Source organism: Netta rufina (assembly GCF_964035555.1).
Source record: "Netta rufina genome assembly, chromosome: 6".
Lineage (NCBI taxonomy): Eukaryota > Metazoa > Chordata > Aves > Anseriformes > Anatidae > Netta > Netta rufina.
In genome coordinates this window covers 27,773,528-27,797,205 of record NC_140129.1, presented here as the reverse complement: position 1 = coordinate 27,797,205, position 23,678 = coordinate 27,773,528, and positions in this window count along the sequence as shown.

Below are 23,678 nucleotides of genomic sequence, written 5' to 3'. Positions count from 1 at the left end.
AAATGTTTGATGCATGTAAATTCCATTCCAGAGTGCAAAGATGTAATCATCTGTGGTGGTTTACAGCTAGTACCTCACTATTATTTCTGACATGATATTATTGTTCATTTCCTTTTATCCCCCCTATTTCCCCTGGAGATGGTAATGTGTTAACATTGGGGCCACTGAAGAGGAACAGGGAAGCAGACATTATCCTGTAGATCGAGTCAATTATTTTTAAGCAAAAAATGGTTTCTGCATCCACCACAGAATCACAGAATGGTGGAGGTTGGAAGGGACCTCTGGAGATCACCTGGCCCAACCCTCCTGGCAGGCAGGGTCACTTAGAACATGATGCACAGGATCGCATCCAGGTGGGTTTTGAATATCTACAAAGAAATCAACTGGAAACATTTATAAAATAAGTCTAAAAACTAAATTTGCTTGTATTGGATAACCATATTATTACACATTTACTATTAAATTATATCTAGGATCACATACTATTCCTTATCCTAAGATCTCTTCTTTTTTGGCCTCATCAGCATGATATTACTGATTTAAATATATTTATATATACCCCATAAATATGAAATTATCATGTAATTCTGTTTCAAAATCTCTGTGCAGGAACATCTACTCTAGACCAGCACAGTGCCAGCATAGTGCCAGCATAGTGCCACTGTGTACGCTTTCTGGGGTTCTGCATCATACTCATTTGTGATGTGTATTTTCAATCTGATTTAATGAGTTAAAAATGTGCTACATTGGTTTTGCTTTCTCAGTATCCTGCCAAACTTCATATTTTGGGGTATTTCAAATCTTAAGTATTTTCAAATATTAACTTCCCTGAAGCCAGCCAAGGTATGCTATGAATTAAGATAGTGTTCCTACTGACATATCACTGACAGCAGACAGCTGTTGGGATTTTTTTGCCCCAAAATGTTTGATGTCTTTATAATGATACCAGTTTTTTTCCACTGACAGTGACAATAAAAAGTCAGTTACAGTATTTTTTCTTCTTCTTCTTTCCTGACTGTCTTTCAAATGTGGAGTAGAACAAATATTTCTTTGTCAAGAGGCAGAATTGCTGAAAATAGTAAGGCTGGAGAAGACATAAAATAGAATATTCATAAAGTGTTTGCATTTGATGAGATGTAAATTGCTTCTAGTTATACTGCTTTTAAACACCAAAGTATTTCAGATTAGCCTGTCATTTGTTTATTAATCTTATATAAAAGTAATTATATGGACTAAAGAATAATATTTAGATTTTATTTTTGTTTATTTTTAATTTTTCTGCCTGGAAAGGAAAAGAATCCATGACATATGTCCATCATATCCATGCTCTTGAGGACGTTGAATACAGAAATTACAACTTCAGTCTATGTAACCTCTCCTGAAAATATTCTGTTCATGTAAAGCCAGCTTAATCCAGCTTTAAACATTTAAGTGAAGCAACTAGGTGTTAAACAGAGATGCCTGAAGCAAGCTGTATAGCCAATGATGAGCAATGAGTACCCCTAGATTGTGATTCAGCTCATTTAAAATATCACCTAATTTAATAGGTGTCTAAAGTCAGATAAATGAATCTGAATCATAAAGATCTGTATATATATGAAAGGTCAGGAACAGATTCAGGGTTAGAACCTAGAAGGGACAATTGTTGACCATGCTTCTTACCCCATAGCACTTGCAAAATCTAAAGATAAAACAGACCTGCTGACAGTCTCTAATAGTTGGCTCAGATTCAGTTTTAGTTGAAAATATTTTCATTAATGTGACTGAAAAGTTTTACCCACCCCTAATTGATAGCACAGGATGTTGGTAAAATAATTTTAGAACTCAGCAGACAAAAATGCATTAGTAGCAATACCAAAAATATCACACCAAAAGCAAAACAATGAGATGTACTCCAGTCTTGGTGTTTGCAAATACAGATTTATAGTTTCATCTGTGGCCTAACTTCCTTCTGAATGTCAGTTATATTATTTGCAAACCAACTCTGGGAAAAAAAAGAAAGATCATATTTGGAGAAACTATAGCACAGGGAGATTAAGGTCAAGGCCTTCAAATTTGTTAGACATTTTTTGTCTAATGATTGTTTAGACAATCTTTTTTTCTAGATTTAGTTTATTGGATTCAGCTCCCACAATGAAGGCACCAAAAAAAATCTGAGTCTTAAAATGTGCCCTAAGTGGCTTTTCATGGTGATACTGGAAATCTTTTATAATCTCTATCATGGAACCCAAATCTCTTTACTGCTCACCCACCAAAAACAGTCCACACATTTTAAAAAGTAGAGCAACTGACATTGCTGTATTTAGCTATTTATCTCAATACACCTATCCAGAAGGCTTTTTTCTAAAGAAATCCTAAAACATTTTGGCTTTTAAGCTTTCATCTGAAAGCAACTTAACCTGTCAAAGGACAATTGCCTGCTAAATGTGTCATGTTCCCAGTTTGTTAAGAGCCTCTCTCTTCTCTTCAGCCTTCAAGGGTCTCCCTGGTATTTGATTCGGTGTTAGGATCTGCATTATGGCTATCTGATACCTTCACCCAGCCCTACAAATCAGAATCCTGAAGATCTGGCTTTTAAGACCTGCATTATTGCCATGACTCTTCTTGTTTACCAACAGCACATTGAGCCAAGAGGGAAATACTGGCTTAAAAGCTAGTAATTGGAAGCAGATTGCATTTTCTTTTACCTTGTAACAATTTACAATATGCTTTTTTTTTTTTTTTTTTTTTTTTTCCTGTGTCTCTTCATCTCCCCAAAGGGTACTCTATATAAAATATCAGGAAGCAGACTATGGGCCATGAAGACCTGTTTGCCCAGACATTTGTGCATTTTCATTAACATGGTACTGAAGTCCAAAGCATAGTATTGGAAGAAACATCTTTTTTTTTTTTTTCTTTTTTCTTTTTTTCTGCTGAGGCCCACAGAAATCCCCCTTCCTTCATTTCTTCAGCTCTGTGGAGCTCCTGGGCCAGTTTTGTGCCAGTTGTTAACAACAAAGAAACCAATAACTTGACAAGAAGTATTTCTTGTCTTAATTCCTTGCAGCTTTTAGATAGGAGAGGAATGGTAAGAGGGTAATAAACTCTTAAAGATCCCAGAGCAAAACTGAGAAGGAGAAATATTTAAAAGTGTTTAGGTACTTACAGATGGACACAAGCACCTAGTATGATTTTCATGAAAAACCAAGGACCATGCTACCTGTAAAATCAACTGGGTAATTAAAAGAAGAATAAATAAATAATTTATTTATTCTATTTTTATTAATTCCCCAGAATAATTAAATCATTCTGGGGAGCTATTCAAACTATTACATACCTAAATGAGTAGGATTTTCACCCATATGGACTATACTTTTAGTGGGAAAAATTCTGCTTTTAGCTACACTGACGGAAATCTGAGGTCATAATGCTGTGGCCACATATAATGATGGCTTTTCTGAGACAAGATCTTTTCCCTACAGTTGGTGCCACCAAAATCTGGCTGGATGCATCATTATGCATTTCAGTTCTGCTGTCTGCCTGGATTTGCATGACCAGGAGATGGTATTTAAACTGGAGGGGCTGTTTCATCACTGCAGGGAAAAGAAGCAAGCACCATGGCCAAGTCCTTTTAAGGCCCGTTGCCTCAGAACATGATTTACTATTTGGAAAGAAGAGACATGAATAACAAAATAAAACTTCACTGACAAACTGCTGGCTGCAATTCCCATAAACACAACTTCCACCTGGAACCCCCCTTTTTCTTTTCACTTTATAACTCCCAAGACACAAGATATGAACAAACTCTTTAAATCTTTCCCAGTACTTTATTCAGAATGTTTCTATACTTCATTCTGCAGCACTTGCGTTTGCTTTAAATGAGCTGGGTTAGATCCCGAGACTCAGTTGCCCTGCATGACACACAGCATGAGTAAATTCTCTCTACTTCTTAGGGTTACATAGCAATTGATGGTAAACAAATACAGATCCTCTCCTCTTCTGGGGAAGATGACAAGAAGGAAGAGAAATGGTGAATTTCATCCACATTGTTACACAGAAGTGACAATGGGGACCAATCAAAGATTTTTTGGAAACTGTTTTCCATCCAAAAATTATTAGATCTACAAGAGACCTTAGGATGGCATCAAATTATTGTTATTTTCAACAATAGCAAAGAAATCAGAACAATTAAATGTTTTTCTTGGTCTGCACTATGTCCTTTGGTCTTCTAGTTTGTTTTCCTGTTTGAATAAGATTGTTTCAGTGCTTACAAAACAACTGCTCCATACCCTGCTTGTCTTTGTCTTTAAAAAATTACTTCACAGGAAATTTAATGCCCTTCTAGCTGCACTGCAAGCAGTGATGTGCACAATGTACCACAGGGGGACTGAATGCTACACTGCCTCATACTTCAGTCTCATCTTAGATCCCAGCTTGATTATTCTGCCTGTGCTCTCTTTTACAGCATTTGACCCATAGACACTTAAATAAAGATTTACTGCATTTATACAGCTCTGTTTTACTAGCTCCATAACTGTGAGTAGTATCTCAGTAGAAGCTGTCATAGCCCTGATACTTCCCAATAGAAGCTTCATTCAGATATTCAGAAGACTGAATTTTTCCAAGTTAAACAATTAAAAATAAAAATAATAAAACAATAAAATAAAATAAATTTTAAAGAAATCCAGCCTGAGCTCTTTAACTTCCAGTTAAATGCAAGATACCTCTGTTTAACCCAATACATATTGCTCTGTTAAATTGCTAGCTTTTTCAAAATAATTAAGTAGTTAAAATACTTAAGTGGTCATTTTTGTTTCCTTACAGTATGATACGGTAATGACAACAAATCTCAGATCACACTGTCAGCTCTCTGCCTAAACAGCTTCTCTGAAATTTTTCTTCATGTATTCACATCAGTATTGATACAAATAATCTTTGTATTGCAAACCATACTTGGTGTCATGGATGTATAAATACAGAACAACAAGAGAGAACCCCTGCCTCAGCTCATTTGGTAAGAACTGAATTTTCACTGATCTGAAAAAATACAAGCAACCACAAAAATTAATGAGACATCGCACCCAGGGTCAGTTTTAAATAATACCATGACATTTTGATTAGTACTGAAACTTTGGACCTCATTTTCTTGGGCACAATCCATAATTATCATACAAAGAATATCTACTCCAAGATACAGGAAAAAATCTGGACTACATATGCATGAAATAAATCAAGAAGGAATTCTTACCAGGGAAATGAGATTTTGCAAGGCTAGAAGTATGAGGACATTACAAGAACAATGAGTGCAAACTGCTAATGCTCTACTGACAGAAGAAAAGACAACAGTAATGGAAATATGAGCACAAACATAACTGAGTGGTTTTACTCCATCTCATATCTTTTTGCTATTCAGAAAGGACATAATCATGAGTAATATCATAATGAAACTACCTAGAAATAGGAATTAGAATTAATCTGCATCTGAGATTTGAAGTCGGGAACACCTGTATTTCATTGATTCATTTGTTTAGTACTCTATTGTTGTCATTTTAATTGATCCAAAGAGGACAAGGTTACTTGTTAGCTACATCACATTGCAATCTTTCCTTACAATCTGGGAGGAACCCCCAAATCCAAAGGTACACATAGGATTAATATGCTATTGAAAGGTCAATACCTTCCTTTGGAATCTGAAAGTAAAAAGTATTATATATGTTCAGAATATGTATGATATCCTGTCAAAGATATTAAGTTATTGACTTTTTTGAAGATATAGAAAAGCCCCAGCTGTCTGACTCTTTCTATCATACAGAAAAGTGGGTCAGCAAATACAAACAGACCTGTAGTACTGGAATGTACAGCCATAACTGGTCTCTAACACACTGTAAAAATAAAATGAGAAATAAACATGCAGAGCAGACTGGAATTTTACAGTTCTTCCTACACATGCATAGAGAAACACAGTCAGCAAAAAAAAAATAAAAAAAATAATAAAGTTAAAAGCAGTTTCAGGATCTGTGCTGGTTCCATAGTCCCCCAGCCAATTTTTGACAAGTACATATTTTCCATTATGTAGATTTTTTTCCTCACTCGTGACTGCCTGATATACCCACAGTAACAACAAAATGTTGTCTAGATAATTATACAAAAGGGCATGGGAAACTGAATGAACACAAGGTAAAATACAAAGAGGAAACACACTGTAAAGGTACATAGGAAATATGTTTTTCCTACTATAACATATACACCTAATAGATGAAACTTGAAATGGAAATACGATCTCATGTTTCAACTGATGGACATGAATTCTAACAAATAAATTCAGTTCTCTTGACTGCTTGGCTAACCTGAAGTTAGTCACTTTATTTCTCTGAATTACAGACATTGTTTCCCTTCCTCTATGGTTCTTCTACTTAAATTGTAAATTCTTCAAGACAAAATCAAGTAAAACATCCCCATTCTTTTCTTTTTTTCTTTTTTATTTTTTTATGAACAGTGGAAGAGAGCCTCATTCCTTCTACATGTGTGTTCCCAAGGTTAACCACCCTCACCTCTGAGAATACAGATATTGGATTCATAAAATAAAGCTGGATGGGACCAACAGAAACCACCTGGTCTGGCTGCCCAGGTCAAAGCAGGGCAAAATTCAAAGCTCGATCAGGCTTCTCTGGGTTTCTTTTAGTCAACTTTTCAGAATTTCTCAGAAAATTTTGTAATCTTTGGGGTTTTTATGTTGTTGCCCTCTCTCTCTCTTTTTTTTTTTTTTTTTTGGGGGGGGGGGAGAGGGAGGGGTGTTTGTTGTTTGGGTTGGTTTTTGTTGTTGTTGTGTCATGGAGGTCATTTTTACTTTTTGGTGGAGGTTTTTAAAACTTGGCCTTCAGTTTGACTTATTTTTTTTCAAATGTTCAGAGGTGATTTTAAAGTCAACTGACAGCTGACTGTAAATTTGACACAGTTGACTGTGTATTTCTCTCTCTCTCTCTCAATATTTTTTGATTTTGCTGTGTAAAGTTAATGAAAATTTCATATAAGAAAGTGTTTCCACATCCAGAGTGACCGCAAGTTCCATCCTTATATTCTTAGGCTTGTTTCTCATTTTTCACGCTTTTTAAATTAATCATGTTAATTTGTAAAAAGTCAATTGATATAAAGGTAATGGGGTTTTGAGAAAGCTGTTAACAGTAATTTGCTTAATTAACAAATCATGTATAAAATCATGCTCACTATAAACACTGCTGTGGAGCAAATGTAATCCATTAAGATTCATAGAAAGGCATCATGTTCTGCTCTGTCAAAAATGCTTAACTTCTGATGAGCAGGTTTTGAAGCATGAAAGCTGCAAGAATGCATAGTCCCTTCTTGTACATTCATTAAATGTTGCTACTTGGGTCCTACCCTGCCAATAGCTGTCAACTGCTGTGATATGTGGTGAAGTCCTGTATAGCTGAAGGGGATGTGTCATATTGCATAATGTACTTAATAGGATACCATTTGGAAATGAGTGGTGACTGTCCTGCTTGCAGGAGGGCGCTAGAATTGTTAGGAACAGTCATAAAATCAAGCAGCAGGATGGCTGAAATGGAAGATGGGGCAGAAGAGAAAAGTACAGCACACCATGCAGAACCAGTCCCTTCAGTCACAGGACAGAGGAGATAATATCTTCACATCATTATAGCCCATGTAAAATAGATATTTTAGTGTGGCAAACAAGTGTATCAATAATCCAGTTTATGAAATACACCATTTTCAACTTGTCATGTCAGGGCCCTTCTCAGACGACGTGCAACACTTTTAAGTATTGTTAAGTTATTTAATAATAATAAGTTAACTTATTATTAAGTACATTTAAGTATGACCAATCTGTCTGCAAGTCAGCAAGCTACCAGCCTGGGAAAGAGCTGATCAGAAGCCAGGAACACAATAAAGATTCATTCTGCAGGCCAGATTTGCTTCCCTTAAATTAATATTGTTTTGGTGAAGAGAAAGCTCTGATTTATTTCATGAAATAACTGACTTCACTAAATAACTGATGTTATCTTTCTCTTTCCTATTTTTTTGCATGTGATTCAGTGCAACACTTTGTTGTTGTTCTTTATGACATTAGCTGATCACTACATTGCAATCACTACTACAGTTGTACACAGACTTCAGATCTTGCTCTGCCAAATTCAGCCCCAGACTTCCAACATCTACATCCCTGTGGTGGCAGAGACTTTGTTATTCAGTTCTGACCAACAGCAACAGACAGGATCGTCTTACACAGTGATATGAGCACTATGTTGCATTAAGACATGAAAAGAGATGAATTAAATCACATTTTCTGGACCCCACTTCATAACAAAGACAAAGACCTGGAAAATCAGTTTTGATTTGTGCATCGATGTAAAATTTGCAGTTCCTACAAATACAGTTCCTAACTGGCCACTTAGGACTTCTTAAAGATTTCTGCAAACATATCATAAATGGTTTGTAGTCATGACAGCTGTGATGGTAAATATAAAAATAACCTCTTTCCTCTTTTTTACACTAAAAAAAAAAATCTCAAGACTTTCAGGAATATTGTCTTATAATACAAGCACTCCAGAGCAACTTAATTTAATTTATTTGGACTTGGTTTCCATCCTTTAGGGTAGCAATGGTTCCTAATCATCTGTATCAGCTACAGAAGACACTTGTATTTGATGGGATCATTTGCCAAAATTACTGTGGTCCAAGGAAGGCATGCAAGATATTCTGTATTGCATTAACTTTTTTCTAGGTGCTAAAGCTGTGTCCATTTTCACATTCATTTAAAATCATCAAATAGAACAGGAAACCATAGGGAGATTTTGTTTTCCACATCAGCTTTGAGAAACAAAAAACTTCCTGTTGCTGACTGGACATCGTTTCTTAGAATTTATATAGCGAGCATTCAAGGTCACGAGCACATTCCAGCAAAAGATTGCTGAAGGCCACTGAGTTTGCTTGTATGGATACTCCTGAATGTTGTTGTATCTTCTGAAACTTTAAATCTACCATGGACTAAGGGTATTTAAAGAAAATCCTGACTCCCCTTGAGCTGAGGAAGTCAGAGACTGTCCTTTTCTCAGTTTGAAGTCTTTCTGCATATGCTGTATCAGTCACCACTAGCCTGTATTCTGTGTTGGTCCCTCTGGTAGAACATACTTGAAGCCAAGTGAGGATGAAAGCAGGGTTCTTGAAATCTGGGCCCCTTGCCTAGATAAGCCATGGATGCAACTGAGCCAAAGTCATAATGTTGGACACGGATTCACTACACATCTGGTTTCTGCCTGCCAGCCATCTGTTAAGTGGATTGGGTGTTGGCTGGAAAACCCGTTATCAGGAGAGACACAAAGAGCTGTGAATTGGGAAAAGAAAAGTGAGAAGTGAAAAGACAATGAAAAAGGAAAAAGGTGAATGAGGGGAAGTTTATGAAGAACACACTGACATTTACCAGACCTTTTGTAGTCAAGTTGTATTGGGTGCAATTGGATGCAAAATTCTTCTCTCAGGGAAAAGACATCCTTGAAAAAAAATAAAATAAAAACATGGGAGGAACAGTAGTGACTTTATGATAAAATATAACTAGGAACAGTTACTAATACATATTATCCCATCAGACATTCTGCTATATCATGTATAGCATTACTTTAGAAAAGTTTTATGGGCAAAATCTTCTCCCAGGTAGAAAAAAATATGGATTTGTATGTGTTTCCATGTATGCATATATACATATATACATATCTATCACTGCAGTTTCTGTATCAAGTTGCAGAAGCTATGGAATTGGTTGTCTTAGATGAAAGGGATCTAAAATATAGCCATATTCCAGAGGAAAATTAATATCAATATACAGCTTCCACATGCTACTAGTAACATTGATTTTTGACAATAGTCTGTGTATGAATGAGCTATAGTTAATAGCATCAGAAGTTATAACATTCCCTCTTGTAAATACTGCTTATTTGTTACCACACTCTAGTACTGAGTGAAAGGCATCTTCAGTTACTGACTGCCATGAAACTCAATCATAGTGCTCTGTGTGCAGTGTTGCTGTAACTGGCGAATGATTACAGTGTGTGTGTGAAAAGAATACAAATCTGGCTAAAATTCTGTTAAAATAATGGAGAAATCCTGTTACTTTTCATTACTCACTGAATGCTACTCATTCTCAGATTCTAAGGCCAGAAGAAACAAATCTGGTCATGTAAGCTTAAAACACAGGTACTGAACTACCCTGAATTAACATTAAACTCTGCTATGAAAACTATGATGTCTGATCTTGATTTTTAAAAGTTGCTTCTGATGAAGATCAGCCATAATTCCTGAGTTTATTAGTTCATTACTTAAAAAAAGAAGCACTTGTTGATTTAAATTTATCTAACTTTAATTTGTAGTCAATAGATCTTGTATTGTTGAAACATGGAAAATTGCATTAATATGTATACGCATATGAGTACACTCATGTAAACACACATAAATCTGGTAGCTCATAATTGTAATCCACATCCTCCTCAGTTGCTTTTTTATAAATTAAAATCTTCCATCATTTCTTAAATTTTATTTAATCAGGAAACATTAGTGTTGCATGATGGCCAATTTGTCTTTAACAATGAAAATATAACAAAGAAGTAATTCAAAGTATGAATTACTTTTTACAACAATTTAGGATTACTTTAGATTCTTGATTTATGACAGTGACATATGGCAGAATAATGTGGGCTTTTTTTGTTGTTGTTGTTTAAATTGACTTCATATTTTATATGATTGGAGTTATATCATGCACAAAATGTCTATGTCAACATTCTCATAACTGTTTATGGGATTAAGAGCAAATGTAAGGTCACAGTTCATACATACGTTCCTTTGAGATAGTATGTCCATTTTTCTTTCATAGTGCTAATCCCAGTTTAACTTCTGAAACTAAAATTGAACTCAAGATATCAGGAAAACAAAAGTGCTTCTTTATTTAATTTGTTAATAATGTTCAGATGTTGATTTGATGTTCCTTTCTGAGTGAGGATGCCCAATCATATCAGGTTGAGGTGTATGAAAAAAATGTTCAAAGAATGGCTTAGATACACAAAATAAATAGAACAAGTCAGTGAAGTTATGACTTTCATTTTCCTGACAAGTTTATTCTCTGAAGTAAAAATGTTAATATATAAGGAGATTTGAGCTTTTTAAAAGTAACCTTTTTTTTTTTTTTTTTTTAAAAAAAAAGTTTTAAAAATTTCTCTTCAAGATCCTCTGCCATATTAGACCATACTGTTCTCAAATTTGAGAACACCTCAAAAGGTGTTTCAGGAACATATCAATGGACCAAACTATGACACTCAGAGTCATTCTTCAATCTCACTTTTTGTTGTATAAAACAAATAAATCATCTCTGCCAGATCATTCCCTAGTTTCTTTTACTTCCTGTTACAGTCCAATAAGCTCTGCTAACCTTTACTGGAGTCTTGAGTTCCACCAATGGCTTGCCTCTCCACTCATTCTCCACTCCCCAAGCAAGCAGGAGTCACTGGCTACCCACAGCTGCTCACCCCTTCTCCCGGTATTACCCACCGTCAGGATGCCAGGTAGGCAAGCGTGCAGCTGGAATGAGAATATGGTCCTCCCTTGGTCAAGGTCTATATCTCAGTGTTATGCAAACCTCATGCCCCTGGTAAACTTTCCTACATAATCTCTGTGGATCTTTCATTAAGGCACATTTAGCGCTTGATTAATTTCTTAACAGGACAGAGTTATCTTATGACTCCATATTAATGTACCCTAAGTAGGCTAAACATTAATAAACTTGAATCTGACAGTAAAACTTTAAGAGGCACAGTAGCAGCTGAATTTTCCCTCCTTCAGATCAGATGCTATATAATGACTGAACGTTACTCTACTGGTTTTATGTAAATGAAGGAAACAGGAAGCTAAACCTTAAGCAATTTAATATTTTCTTGATTGTATTTAATTTAGGATTAACTAACTCTGATTAAACAAGACTTTACAAGTACATCAACAGTCTGTAATTAACATGTTGTTGGTAAACACTTGGAATCAGAATTTTTGTCTCTCACACCACAAGAAGCATGTATACTTATTTCTTATACTTCTGCCTGAATTTTCTAGTAGTTAAAATAATGAAGTATTATTATGAAACAAAGCAGAGATGCTCTACAGCAAACTCTCCAGCAGCAGCAATAGCTTCAGAATGAAGAACCCAAAAGACATAAAGAGAAGGGTTTCTTGCAAGCAACATGCAGACTGGCTTCACCCCCTTACCTGAAAAACCTGACTCATCTCTTGGAGACTTACACTCATCGGATAAGATCATACCCAGGACTACTGGAACAGGGTCCTTCAATTCCCTTCCCAGCAGGAATCAAAGCCCATTCCCAAACATGGCTGCATGTGAGCGGATGCTGTGCTTTTCTACCAGCAGGTGCCATCAATGATACTTTGAATCCCAAAGTGCTTCACAGCTAGCTTTCCAGTTGTCCTACCTGAGTGCTGTGGGTCTGCTCTCACATCTTTTCCCCCTGTCACTCTGCCAGCTGAACAAATTACTCACTTCACCTCCTTCCTGCTGTGCAGCACAGCTTTTCACTCTCCTTACTTCTGCCTGCGGAGCCACTCGTGAATACTCCTAACTTTTCTCGGGCTAAAATAACTGAGGTTAGCAAGGACCTGCTACTTAAACCACTATGGAAAATTTAGATCATTTTGACTTAAATGGGTGAAGAAGCAATTCTCACAAGCAACTGAGCTTGCTAGTCAGTGAAGACCTTTAACTTGAGTAGTCATTTAAAATAAGTTACATTGACATCTCTTGACAATGTCCCAGCATACTTCCCAGCAAGAAGCAAACCAGATAGAAAGCAAGGCATCATAAGCTCTGGCATGGGAACCAAAACCAACAAGTCTTGACAATATATTGATTTGCCTCTTTAAGTACTTCATTCCTTTCCTCAGAAGTGCTCTGCTTTGTTAAAGACAGTGTGAACTAGCAAGAATGATAGTATATTTCCCCCAGCCATACTCTTTTTTTTCTCTGAAAATCTAAGTTTATGAAAAAAAGCACTCAATTTGTGAGAACAGTCAGGGGTGGAATAAAAACCCAAATTACAATGTTAAATTTCACCTACTGTTGCCTTTCCCTTCCCTTTTGGTATTCAGTGGGAATTCTTACATCACACCCTATACATCACTACCTCATTTCCTACTTTTGTCATGTTGTTCTGAAGTTAAAATGATGATGAAAAGGGCCAGTCTTTAAAGACAGTAAATCAGAGTCAAAAAATCATTCAATAAAACTAAGAGAGTTTTATCTGGTATCTCCTTGGGATTAGAGCCAGCTGGAAAATTACTCCTATTTTCTCTTTCAGTTGGGAATTTGGAATTTACTTACAGTTGCTTTGTTTCTTCATTTCACTTTTTAGTTCTCTTTTTAATTTTAAAGAGAAAAAATAGCAATTTATTGATAAAAAATATTTTTCAGTAAAAAATCCTCAGTGTTCTGAAAAAAAAAAAAAAACTTACAATTTTACTTAAGGGCGTTTTTTTATTATTATTATTATTATTTTATGCTTTTTGGAGAAAAACAGACCTTTAAAGTTTGTTTGGTTGTTGTTCTTTTTCCCAGAAGGATATCTCTTTTCCTTCTTTCTGCTTTTTTCAAATATTCCCTAAGGGAGCTGATCCCTCAGCAAGGCGGTGTTATACAGAATATAGGTTCAAAAAGGGCTACACTGCAGTGTGTTTAGTTGCTTGACAGCCTTCAGTCTGAACTTTAGAGTTATTTTAACAGATTTTCTTGCTTTTTATTCCCTTTGAACATACAGCCTATGACTATATAAACCATCACACCAATTGCATAAAGTTATGTAGTGGAAAGACCTAAAATGAGTTCCACTCAAAATTTTAAAAGCTCTTATTGCCTCTGCATACACTACTTAGCCTTGAGAAAAAAAATCATCTATCAATATAAAAGTACCATGAAAGGCACAAAGCATTTCTTCTTTCTTTTGCTCATAAGACTGCATTTTCAGACCCAATTCTTACTGCTTTTCAAACATGATAGATTTGGAGTAACTTTATTTGAAATATTGTATAACCTGAGTATGTGAAAGAGGAATCACAGTCCCTAACATATCACTGTAGAGTGGATTTTATACATGAATCTGTTGAGTAAAACACTGAGAGGTCTTTATATATATATATATATATATATATATATATATATATATATATATGCATATGTATATTTAGAATTCCAAATGGCAAAATAAATAAATCAAAAACTTGCATATTTTCCACTTCAGCTGAAATATTATCTTCCATCCTTAAGAGAATATTTTTTCTTTAATTTGGTGTAAATCCAGAATATAGTAAATAACATTGAAATCAGTTTGTCATGAAATCAGTATTTCATGACAAATAAGATTTATGTTTGTGTAACTAGGCTCACTAGGTGGTCTAGCTGTATGTCTTTATATAAAGAGCAGCCAGAACAACAAGGCATCAGCATAATATTGCAGCCAGTCAGATTTCCAGAGCTGCTTTGTTAAAGAACATGAACTCTATACTTAGTAAGATTTAAGAGAATGTTTTCCAGTTGTCATACCGAATTCTACAGAATTATATTAATTATATCACTCAAGGAGTTAAAAGTGGTTAATTACCAGTGATCACGTTCTTCCTTTTCTACATACTTGCATAACAGCAGCTCCCAGGCACTTGAGGCCATTGAGAAACTTCTGGGGACCCAAGTCATCTGCAGGTATCTTTATTGGTTGGGGATTTTTGATGAATGCCCACTGTTTGGGGAAGGACTAATGCTTTAACATAATTATTTTTTTCCTCAGACCAACTGCATAGCACTACTACAATTTTGTTAAATTAATGACATATTTTTAAATCTTGAAGTATAAGTGAGAAATCATCAGGCCTGATATGTTTGGAAAAATATCATCCCATGTTTTATTGACCCAAAACAAACTCCACAGATTTCAACTAAAAGGGCCAGAGGTAGCACGGACATCTTACATCAGCTTGTAAAAAAACTCATATTAATTTATCTGCTTGTTGCTTAGCTTTGCATTCTTGGTATATCCTTTGATATTCATTGTGTCTATTGAAAATTAAGAAGACATGAAAGATACATGTAAATTGAGCTTTGCAGTCAGACAACTAAATAGGTATGATGTTGGACAAGCACAGTTTAGTTGGCAATAGGCAATGATACAAGAGTAAAACAGTATTTTTACTGGTACAACCTGCTCTTGCCACAGGATATGGCTTTCTAACATGGATAAAAATGGAGATTCCTCCTATGGTAAATGGACAATTTTCCTTTCTGGTTCAAAACTATTCCTAAATAATGAAGTTTGGTTGCATCTATCAGCCTATAAATCAGCAAAAAGGAAAATAATATACAAGCTTTTGGTTACTGTAAAGATTTTTTCATAACTATTACCCTAATGTTATTAAAAATAATTACAAGAATGTCTTCAAAATATTTTATCCATACCATTTTATGGGTCTTCAGAATAAAAAAGTTTTCCCAAGCATACTCTGTCTACATAATGGATCTTGTCACTTCTCATGCTCGGCATTCACCATCATAGTATCTGGGTTTTGCCTGACTTAACATACTGGGAAAGACTAAGGTATCTTGGCAAAATGGTCTTTACTTTAATCAGTAAAAAAATAACTGGTTTGGAAAGAATAATTTGAATATTTCCTCACTTCTTCTAAGGATTCTTTGGTCTTCTGGCAGAAGACTAAGGAGCTTCACATTCCTCATTTCTACACTTTCTCCATGGGATACAGACAATCTAGTCTCTTAACATACAACTCTGACTGAAATCAAGAAAAAATAGGGGAGAAAAAGAGCATCTGCCTCTTATGTTTGGCAATTGAGTGGTCTTTACCCAATGGCGTTGCATCTAAATGGATGATAAACAGATTTTAACAATTGTCTGTGGTCAGCCTTGTGCCAGATACAAAACTGCCTCATGCCAGTGCCTGTGCACTGTGCCTCACAACGGACAGCAGAGAAGCTAAGTGAGCTCTGCTTTGAAAACAGTTTGGCAGTCTGTCAGGTATAGGGGCTCTGGTACTTACAGGAATTTGTAATGCTACATTGCCAGAATCCCCACACCAGCACACACCTATACCAAACTGAGCTTATTGCTTCCCTTGGTCTTAGACACATTCTCAGAAGACTCATTATTTGGACACCCATTGCAGCTAATTCAGAATATGGGTTTCATGAAAATAAATAAATAAAAATAATAAAAAAACTGTTAATCACTAAAAGCAGTGAATATTTATGATAATATAATATAAAAACAATGAATATTTAATTTCCTTTCTGAATACATAGTAAGAAGATAAAGAAGAGTTCTCGCTGAAATCTTAAAAATATACAGAGGGCATAAAACATACATAGTCACAGATTTTATCTTTTCCTTTTTAGTGTTTTCTTTTTCTGGTTCTTCACTGATTTTCCCCTTGGGACACCCAATCAGTAAGAATGCTTGTGCAATATGGCAGATCAAAAAAAAACTGTATGTAGTGCTTTTTATTTCCTTATATGAAATGTGTGTAAAGTGTAACAACTAGCAAATTTAGCCTGGATCCAGCATATATCTAGTTAGAGCAATCTTTTCTCTGTTTTTTTTTTTTTTTTTTTTTTTTTCTTTCCCAGAATGACAGGGTTTGGCATTGAAAGTTCTGGGAGTTTTACCATTTCTTTTCTGCATTTATGTAGGCTGATAACATGTTACAATCTGCATACTGATAAATAAGACTGATTTTAAGCCTGACTTGAAAGCACTATTTCATCCCAAATATCCTATTTTCCAGTTAACAGAGACTCTAGGCAGGCTTTGAAAGGTTAAGCTACTAGATATAAATCTCACAATCGTGGAGCCTAACAACAGATTCGCAAGTATGTAAAATGATTCATGGAAACAAGGAACAAGAAGAGGAAAATATGACTTTGAAAGTGAAGACAGATTTGAATATAGAAAATACACAAAAAGAAATATAAAGCATCTTTCCAAGTTAACAGAGCATTACACATTACAAAGCTGAGGATCTGACTCAGAGCTTCACAGTGTATCTAATTTAATAACATCTCTGACAGTTCTTGTGATATTAAAAGGGCTTCATTGAGAGTACATAAATCATTGCCTTATTTTTTTTTTTCTTTGTGGGACCCTAATGAATTTATTTGCTACTAATTTCAGAAGCTTAACAATAATCCTGGTATATAAACCATGATTGTGTTGTGAAGAGGCCTGCAAGAAAGCTATTAGCCATTCTCAGACAAGACCTAGGACAAAAATTTCTGGACAAAAACTATGAAGTGTTCAATCAAATACTGCTCAAGAGATTACAAACTAATGATGACCCACATTTTGACCTTCAGCTACCATCCATCAATCATATCATCTACATTGCATGGATGAGGAGAAGACAGCACCAGTGCAGTAGGGGAGGAAAATGACTCAAAGTGTGAAGACTTCCAAGGAATAAAATAGCTTTTGTTGAAGCCAAAGGAATACCATATACCAATAGCTTTGCAGAATATCATGCATTGAGAGGAAACGGACATCAGACTACAGCAAGCTGAGGTAAGTGAAAAATGAGTAAACTAAATGGATGTTCTCCTTCTTTAAGCCATCTTTGACAGCACCCATGCTTCTGTAGATGTCTTGCTGTGTTACATAGCATACTCTGTGCCTTCTACATAGTCTTGTAGAAGATCATGTCCTCAGTGGTCTTTTGCAGTGCTCAAGAATTCTGTGATGAACCATCTCTTCATACATGAATGTGTTGTACAGTTCCAATTGAACTTTCTTGGTATCTTTTCCCAGAAACCTCCAGAGACAAGGACCTGTCCCTTTCAGGCATTTATAAGTGCTTCAGACATCTAATAGCACTTTAAACTTATTCTGTTTATAGTTTTGTCTTTATTTTAAACAAAAATATTTGTTGCTCCATAGTGTCTGTATAGTCCATATGTTAGTAAAAGTGTTCTTTGCTTTGTAATATTCTGCTATGGCCCCAAGTATTATAAAAAATAAAATGAATAATCATAATATATATGTGTGTGTGTGTGTGTGTGTGTATAAACTAAAGGCCACAGCAACTGAACACATATGGATTATTTTTAACTGTGTTTGGTTAAAACAGCTTGCCCCTTCCCCTCCCCAATCCATTTAAAATCTAATCAGAGAACCAAGATAAAAGCATGCAAAAACTGAAAATTCTCCATGTCATTTTTCTCCCGCAGGATTACTCACTATGCCTCTCATAGAAAATAAAATCTTAAAGAGGACATGAAGTGCTGAAAGGAACCCCCATACCTAGGGAATTGCGAGGTACAAAGTTAAATGGATGGCCAGAGATTTTAACAACAGTTTATAAAACAAAAGAACCATTTTCACATAGTAGTAAGCAAAGCAAAAGCAACCCACACCCAGTTTCTGCTGCCAAGAGTAAAAGGCCACAGGAGGTTGCATCTGAGGTGTTACTTATATTGGATTTTAAAATGGTCTGAGGGGACAGAGGGTTAAGCCATCAATTATGTAATTGTAAACGAAGAACCTTTGGGAAGAGAAGCAGAAAATTGTACACTTAGAGAACGAGCAAGACATTTAGGAGAGGTTCAAGGTTAACACCTTTCCTCTGCTCCTCTGAATTCTGTTAGAGTTCACATCATGGTACAAAGCCCAGGAAACATTTCTGGAGCAATAGGAAAGTAATTCCTAAAATTGTGATTTGCTCAGCACCTCTAGGGATGCAACAGAAGCTGTTACAGTATGAAGTAAAAGACAAGTCAAACCTCTAGCCCACTGAGACCATGCCGTAGCCACTGCAATATAAATACTACACATTTTCATTAAGGTTACTGTAAGGAATGCTGTTAGTATTGCAGCCACTGCTTCACTGCCAGCACTGCTGGAAAATGACAGTTAGTGTGTAAATAGGAAATCTTACAAGAAATGAAAAAAAAAAAAAAAAAAAAAAAAAGGTCTATGAGTGTGTCTATGCAAGTGCAAGAGTAAAAGAGAGAGAAAATGGATAAATACGCTTCCCCTGACTCACACTGTAAAGCAGAACTTGGCAGTTTTTCCTTCTCTAAAGCTAAGGCAATTCCACACAAAAAGGTTTTTCTCGAATTAATCTTATGGCTGCTGAAATGCTCACAATTTTTATGGCAAGGCAGGAAACAGTGACATCGATTGCAAGCTTTTTTCCTCCCTCATCCCCACTCTCTTTTCCTGAGAGGACCACCTCTCTGCCCTGAAGTCCCAGTTACTGGCTTAAGCACTGCAGCCATTTCCTTCAGGCTTCCCTGGTTCTTAAATAAATCCTGCTTCTGTGCTCCATTTTCTGTGTCCAGAAGTGCTCCATTTCAGCCAGGCCTGTGCGGCTGAGTGTTAGGGTAGCAGGCATCCAGCTGAGCAGGGAGACTGTCCTACCACCCTCCCACCTTCCTTCCTGCCTTAGCCAAATTGCATTGCTCTGGCATTTCCATTAAGACAGTCTGAGAACTTACCAAAGTAGCCACATTGCAGTTCAAAACTCAGGAGAATCTCCCACAGGCATTGTATTAGGCTGTCCCTTGAGGGCAAAAATTGCCAGGACTCTCACGGGATTTGGCAAGGTGTCTCCATTTCCTGCAGGACAACACCCTGTCAGTGCACAGATGTGTGGCTCTGTTTTATATATATGGAGAAAGGAGAAGATGAGGAGAGAGTGTCCCTGAGGATCTCTTTTTGGGTTGAGGTGCTAAGGATGTAACAAGGTCAATAGTCTGGGGTTCAGACAACAATTTCGTAGCCTGCACAAGGTGATTCAGCCTGTTAATACAAGAGGAATGTGTTGGATGCATTTTCTTTCAGTTAGAAGATGCTCTAAGTGGTTTATTATTATTATTATTATTATTATTATTATTATTATTATTATTATTATTATTATTATTATTATTTTACTTTTTTAAACTATAGCATGAAATTGCATAGATCATGGAAAGGATGTACTTGTCCAACTGCATGTTCTATGAACTACTTAACATTCTTCTGGTTTACATCTACATAATAGAGAAAGAAAATATCAGGTCTGATGCAGTCACAAAAAGAAAATGATCTAGAAACACTCAAGGGGAATCAAATCAAAAGAGCACAAATTCAAAACTAATATACATTTTTTCCTCTGGTTGATTGATTTTTTTTCCTTTAACCCTGTTGAAGAATCTGTGGAGTAGAGAAGACACACATTTTTTAATTGAAATCAATGAGCTAGGATTTCGAGCCACATTGCCTGACCCAGAACTCAGTAAAGTCAATGGTAGTCTTTCCATTCACTCCACTGGGCTTTGGATGAAATCCATGCATCTTAAAGTGATGACTTGCACTTTCATATTCAGTCAATGTGGTTTTTAAATGTATTATGATTACTTTCTTGTTCTCTCTCTTCAGAATGCTATATATTCAACACCATATCATGTAATACATCTCTGAATTACTACTAGGAACATAGTTTTTCATAAGACTTAAATTATTATTTTTCTCATATAAAATATCCTTATGAAATCAAATAATATAATTAAGCAAAAATGAATGTCATTTTTAATTTTTCCCATCAAGAATGATGTATGTTTTCTTGAAAAGTTGTGTTTTGTTGAACATATTCCTAATCATACTGAATTCCAGTCGTGTCATTATAATTCAATGCTGACCTCTGCATAAGGTACTATAAGCAGATACACCTTTAAACATGGTTCAGCAACCTGAGACTCTCATCGTCTAGAACAGAACATGTCACTGCACACTAATTGTTTTTTTTTTCTTCCCATATGGGTGATTCATTCTGCAAATGTTGACAAAACCCAGAGCTTGGATTCATCAAAGTATTGTTCACCCAGTCCCAGGAGCACTGGGAAGCACTCCTTTGTCCTGTAGCTTAGACAAAGGCATAAAATTTCTTTGTTCTCAGGCTTGGATCAAAGCCTGTAATGCTACAGGATGTAAAGTCACACAATATAAGCCATTCCCTATGCCAAAGGGCTGACAATCAAAATACAAGTGACCAAAACAGGCATATACAGCTAGTCCTAAACACACTGGTCAGAAAGCAGCAGATCAGCTACTGTGACCCTGTTAAAAACAGAGAGTTTTAAGCAGGGATTTGAAAGCAGATAATTCAGAGTTCCTGTGGGAATCTCTTGCAATCTCATCTCTACCTTACCACTTTGAGAAACTGGCCCATGGTGTAAACAAATAAGAATGTTTTATACTAAAGCATGGCCTACTATTCACATATTTTTTGAAATAATTCATCCAGCTTTTGTACCTCATAATGATTGCTAATTCATTAACAGAGAAGATTAACAAAGACTAATTGCAAGGAGTATTAATTAATTAAAGCTTGTAGAAAAAAAATGCCTTTGTCTGAATGGATGCCATCAGTGAAATTCCAAGTATTATATCACCAAAATCCAGGGCTGAATCGGTGACCTGTAAACCTTCCTCACAAAAGTGACAGAGTTGCCTTGTGCTCTAGCTATCTAGAAAAGAATGGCTGCACAAGTGTATCCTTATTTGCCATGGGAAGTACACAGTACAAGGGCATTGGCAGCTAAAGCAGCTAAGCTGGCTAAAATTAAATGTGAAACATTAACTGTTGCCATATAGGAAGATACAAACAAAATTAGCAGAACTTGCATTAGCTCCACTTGCCATTGAAGTTTCTTCATCAAACGAGAAGGAATTTCAAAATCTCAGACTTGATTAGACATTGATTAGAAAGATGTTCAGGCTTTTTTTTTTTTTTTAGTCAGAAACCAAACTGTATGCTAAAAACAAACAACCCCCCCACACAAAAACAAACAAACAAACAAACAAAAAAGCACAAACAAACAAAAACAACAAAATAAAACAAAACAACGAACTAGTGACTCAGAACTGACTAATCTCTTGACCCTCTCTGTAAGAAAAGTTTCCTCCTCACACAAAATATACCCAGGAGCTGTATGCTTTTTTTCGGGTGGTAACGAGGGCACTCGAACTCGCAACAACATGCAAATTGTTGTTCTGAATTGCACAGAGCCGGCGTTTTGTTCTAAATGTCCTCTAGACTGCAACGAGTGCTCTGACCAGATGGTGGCATCATTTTAAAGAGTTCTCAAGAGTTAGATGCAAACCGAGTACAGGGGAAAGTCCATCGGACACATTGCAGTGCCCCACTGCCTCAGTTCACCAAGGAACACGCAGGAATGGAAGTCAGACTAAAGCATGCAGAACTGTGGCAACTTTACGACCAATTTTTGATGGAATTATTTTTCGTGCAATACAGCTGATGCACGTCACGAATACTTGTGTATTTTTATTGCTGTTTTTAATTTTAATGTAATTACTAAATGTAAATTAGAACTGAGTGTTAACAGATCAGGAACCATTAACTTAACTCTAACTCTTTGTTCTATCAAAATCTCCTCTTTAAGCTTTTATCATTGGGATTAATCATGCTAGTGTAGGGATGATCAGAGTAACAAATCCGTCTTTCATAAATATTTTAATTCCTGGTTTAGTTTGCATGAAAGTGTTTGAAAACTCAGATAAATCAACAATTGTCCCCAGATTACAAGCCCTCTTCCTGTTTTATAAACCAATCCTTTATAAAGAACAATAAAAAGTATGTTTTAAGAATTAACTCATTTGCCTAAGACCAAAATCCTGTGAAGACAAAAGACAAACATTAATAACTGTGTTATTCCTACAAAGAGACACAAATATAGCTCGAAAAGTTACTCTTTGTAATACCTACTCCTCCCCTTCTAATATTCACTAAATTAAGACAGAAACAAGTATGACTAACAGGTATTTTCGCCACCAGAATGAAGAAATTCAATTACTATGTTCTTCTATTATTCTTCATTCTCCAAGTAGGAAATAACAACTACTGTTCTTATGTGGCAAGAAGGAATTCACTGTCAACAGAAATATGTGTACTTACATCAGCCTTGAATCTGCCACACAAACTTGTCCCACACAAACTTGTCCTGTTCAGCTGAATGTGTGCACCAACAGCTACTTACCTAGTGATGTTTAAAGAAATATCAGTGCTTCGCAGTTTGACAGTTTTCAGTCTTTTCCTCAACTGCATGAACCTGGATGTACTCCAGGAAACCCTGACCTGCTTTCAGTAATATTTTTTTTTACCTCTACTGGAAAGAAAAATGGTAGCTAACGTTTCTTTCCTCCCCCAGGAAAACACAAGGCAGTCTTATTGGAGGCTGCTGTTAAAAAATCTGGCAACAGTTCAATTGCCTATAACAGGCTGATTAACATTTAGCACAAGATATAGGAAGAACATTTTCCCTCTTTTTAGGGAAGGAAAGAAGGCAACGCAGTAAAGAATACGACACTTAAAAACTTTGTTTGCAGAGATTTTAATATGAAAAGAAAACCCCAAATTTTGCCCATCTCTACAGAAAACAAAAACAAAGCAAAACAAACAAACAAAAATGGGAACAATGTATTGACCTCAAGCGAATTATATATTTTTAGTTTCTCTAAGAATTTTTTTTTCCTTCCCCAGAATTTCAACCATAAAGAGATAGGAAGAATTTTCCTTAAGAGAGAAGCCTGGAAATTGAACAATAACTTCAATCAGATAACATAATATAG